Source organism: Adiantum capillus-veneris, chromosome 20, assembly GCF_014529385.1.
Source record: "Adiantum capillus-veneris isolate H3 chromosome 20, ASM1452938v2, whole genome shotgun sequence".
NCBI lineage: Eukaryota > Viridiplantae > Streptophyta > Polypodiopsida > Polypodiales > Pteridaceae > Adiantum > Adiantum capillus-veneris.
Window position 1 is genome coordinate 21,366,917 of NC_140950.1, and position 4,791 is coordinate 21,371,707.

The 4,791-nt window shown below is 41.8% G+C and overlaps 1 pseudogene; it reads right to left on the bottom strand.

Annotated features, from left to right (window-relative positions):
- Window positions 1-3,776: 3,776 nt before the first annotated feature.
- On the bottom strand, window positions 3,777-4,391 carry LOC147432221 (uncharacterized; annotated as a pseudogene).
- Window positions 4,392-4,791: the final 400 nt, after the last annotated feature.

The following is a 4,791-nucleotide window of genomic DNA, read 5'->3' on the forward strand; positions in this document are numbered from 1 at the left end:
TGATATTTCATTGATACCATGGTTATTCTCGGTGATGCCATGATGATGTTTCGTTGATACCATGGTTATTCTCGGTGATGCCATGATGTTGTTACGTTGATTCCATGGTGATTTTTGTTGATACCATGATGATGTTTTGTTGATACCATGGTTATTCTCGGTGATACCATGATGTTGTTTCGTTGATACCATGGTTATTCTCGGTGATGCCATGATGATGTTTCGTTGATACCATGGTTATTCTCGATGATGCCATAATGTTGTTTCGTTGATACAATGATTATTCTCGGTGATATTATGATGCTTTTCGTTGATACCATGGTCATTTATTCATTTTTATTGATATAATGATGATATTTTGTTAATACTTTGATGGTATTCATTGATCACTACATTGATAAATGTTGTTTTATGTAGTATATACACATATCATTTGTATCACGTAATCACACATTTTGTACTTTTACGTTTATACTTTATGTACCATATGTTGTCGTGCGTATATATGTCGTCAAAAGAGTGGCGTCGCGAACCATCTCTTATGGCATTGTGAACGTAATTATTTCATTAACGATGCTAATAATTTTCATGACATGTTCTTTTTGGAGTCTATGATCTATGTAGGATTGATCAAAGAATTGATTTTATGAAGACAAACTTGGTGACAATAAAAGATTTATGAAGATATGTTTGGTGATGCCATATTGATGACAACATGAAGACATGTTTGGTGATGCGATATTGATGACAAGCTACACAGCAGATTCACGGAGACACTTTTGATTACAAGCTAATCGATAGCTTTTATACCTCTTTATTGAACCTTTGTATTCATTATTGTATTTGATAGGATAGGAGTAATGTAACTCCTCATAAAACATTCATTGTAAAAGGAGTGATGTAGCTCCTGGTAAACATTTGTATATTTAATGATTTTTATAATATAACGGTGGGTGTATATAGAACTGTGGGTTTTTCCCTTGATCCCCCAAGGGTTTTTCCATCCACAGTTAGGGACCCTTATTTGAGCGGGGGTGTTGAGCTTATATGTGAAGCTACTCAATATATGGCTTCTCTATATATGGCACCCAGGTCCCCTCTATATATACATCATCTCATGTGTGTATTCTACACACTTTGGGGTTCTACTTCTGTGTTCTCTCCTTCTCTCAACAACAATGCTGTGACAAGGTGTGACAGGCTGAACTCCATTGTGTTTGCAACTATGTGCTTTGTGTGGCTACCAAATCTGGCCTCTTCAAAGTAAGAGCAAGCAACTCAAATGTACGTAGCAATGGCAAAAAAGAGGTTGTTTCTTGGCTGTCTTGGTGGGGGCAATTGCTGAAAGTGGGTACACATTATCATGCATAAACCCATTTTAAATGTCTATTACCTAGATGTGATCTCTTATTTCATTTTACCGCAAGTCTTATTTAAATCATTATCTCTTGATCTTAGCTAAGGTTGAAAATCCAAGTTTTATAAAAACCCTTTTATAAGTTTTTGGATAATGAATCATACATCGTTATCTTTGAGCATTGTGTAATTCCCCTCTCTCTTCTGATTCTCAGATCTCCCTTGTGCAATATATATTTGGAGTGTAATTTGTCTCTAGATGTCTATTAGTGAAAGCTCTATGTAATAGCACAAATCTCTTAAGACACTTTTGTGAATTTTTTTGTCACTTATCGTGTTGCTATAGTAGCTCATAACTCAATATTTAAGCATAAAAATTGGATTTTATCTATAGAAGGGGTATGGGGGTATCAAAGCTAAGCTAGCTTCTAGGTGCATTCTAGACCAAAATGGTCTAAGTCAAATCTCCCCTATTGGTAATAATGGTTTACTTTTGAAGTGGTCAAAAGTGAAATTGAGACCCTAGGCATGTGCGTCTAGACTTTATCTACTTATCCTATAAGTTTGGTGCAATTTGGACTGTGGTAGCTTAGTGAACTATCATGATTTTTTGATGATGTGATGACTAGCTTTTGTTGTTTGACATAAAATTGAGTGTTGCATTGTATAGATTGGGATCATGTGTGTTTATCAAGAGACTGACGACCTCTTGTAGCCTCTATACACTAATCATGTCAGCTATGTCCCACAGATTGAGGATTATATACGTGGTTCTCACTATGTTTACAAAGTTATTTGATGACTAATAGGGTTTAGGGTTTAGGGTTTAGGGTTTGTGGTTCAAGGTTTAAGGTTCATGGTTTAGGGGTTAGGATTTAGGATATATGGTTAGAGTTTAGGGATAACGATTTAGGTTGAGAGGTGAAACTTAAAGGTATTAGGTTTATGGTTTAAGGTTTACGGTTCCGGGTTCAGGGTTTAGGGTTTACATCGCATAGTATGGATCGAGACCACTCAAACCATATTGGATGGCGACGAGACTTTGCACCTCTGAAGATAAGCACCATTTTCCCACCCGTGGAAAGTTTTACAGTCATTTGATATGGTTTGGGTTATCAAGGTCAACACTATGCGCTAAAATGGACCATATGGCTCATACAACCTATTTTAGCGCATAGTATGGACCTTGATCAGCCAAACCATATTAGATGGGGTGGAGAGTTTGCATGGGTGGGGGTGAGTACCATTATCCCACCCCTAAAAATTTTCACAACCATCCAAATTGGTATGGGTATTCAAGACCCATACTATGTGCTAAAATAGGTCGTATGAGCCATAAGGTCTGTTTTAGCGCATATATAGTATGGTTCGAGACTGGCCAAACCACGTCAGATGTCCATAAGACTTTTCATGGGTGGAGGTGAGAACCATTATCTAATCCCTACAAGATTGCACAACCATCCGATATGGTATGAGTGGTCAAGGCGTGTACTATGTGCTAAAATGGGTCGTATGAGCCATGTGGCTCATTCTAGTACATACTATGGTTCGGGACTGCACAAACTATATTTGATGAATAAAAGACTTTTTCAGGGTGGGGGTGAGTGTCATTCCTCAACCCATGGAGTTTCACAGCCATCTAATGCGCTAAAATGGGCTGTATGAGACATATGGCCCATTTTAGTGCATAGTATGAATCAGCACTGCCCAAACCATATTGGATAGATTTGAAAATTTTCATGGGTGAGATTGAGCACAAATTACCCATGCATGCAAATTTTCACATCCATCCAGTATGGTATAGGCTGTCAAGGCCCAAACAGTGAGGCACTAAAATGGGTTGTATGGCTCATATGACCCATTTTACGGCATAATATGAGTCGGGACCACCCAAACCATATCGAATGGCCGTGAGACTTTGCACATGTGCCGGTGAGAACCATTTCCATATTTGTGCAAAGTTTCCTCTGGTTCAAATATGGTTTGGGCGATCAAGGTCCATACTACGTGCTAAAATGGTTCGTATGGCTGTATGGATCATACGACCCATTTTAGGGCATAATATGAGTCGGGTGGCTGTGAGACCTAAATCATATCGGATGGCCGTGAGACTTTGCACATGTGGGGGTGAGAACCATTTCCATATCCGTGCAAAGTTTCACATGGATCAAATATGGTTTGGACGATCAAGGCCCATATTATGTGCTAAAATGATCGTATGGCTCATATGGCCAATTTTTAGCGTATATTATGTATCGAGACCTCTCAAACGATATCGGATGGCCACAAAACTTTTCACAGGTTGAGGTGAGTGCTCTTTCTCAACCGTGCAAAGTTTCATAGCCTTCCAAACTACTATCATGGGTGGTCAAGGCCCATACTAGGCGGTAAAATGGATCGTATGGCTTGTACAATCCATTTTAGCATATAGTATGGTTTGGAACCACCCAAACCATATCGGATGGCCACATGAGTTTGCATGGATGGGTTTTAACTCCATTTCTTCCTCCCCAAAAATTATCATGGCCATATTTCTAGTTATAACACGTGGACCCGTAGACGCTACCGGCGCCGTCATGGTGTCATCCACCATGGTGTTGTCCGCTTCATTCTTCATGCACCCGTCGACCCTCTTCAACATAGCTGTCATGTTGGCTCACCCATCCGCCGATGCCGTCCCATCGTTGCACCTATGCACGGCCCGTCGGTGCTATCGGCCTCATCACAATGAAGTCGGCGGTGCTACGTTCTTCACGCACTCTTTGATCCTCACATGGCTCACACGTCGACCCACGTGGCCCCATCACCCTCGACCTGCATGGCTCGTCGGCTCCATCGGCGCTATCGGCCTTGATTGGCTCCATCACTGTGCAGTTAACAGTGGCTTTGTCTACTCCGTGTTGTAAGCACTCATTCACATGTCCACCCCTATCGACCCGATCCATCCCGTCTTTGAAGACTTGCATGGTCGGCCCCTCGATTGTCCTCCCTTGACGTAGTCCGCCCTCTCGGTGCACCCGACCTCGATCGGCCATGTCACGTTGTCATTAGCAATGATTTCATCTGCTTTGTGCTTTACATACCTGTCAGTCCTAGCCCACATACTCGGAGCATCAGCCCCCAACCATCGGCTCACGTTGTTCCATCAACGCATCCATGCCCTCGATTATCCTCCGTCCACATAGTAGGCCACACCATGATGGATTCGTCGGTGGCTCCATCAAGCACTTGTGGGCCACACCATGATGGATTCATCAGTGGCTCCGTCAAGCACTTGTCGGCCCTCATCCATGCACTTTGCTCCTCGTCCCACCACAAGTCATCCCGTCAGCGCATCGGGTGTCGTCGATGGACGTGTCATTCGCACCCTCGGCCAACGCATCCTTTCATAGAAACCTTCTCTTGCAGCCTTTCGCTAACAAGGGGGTTTTCCCA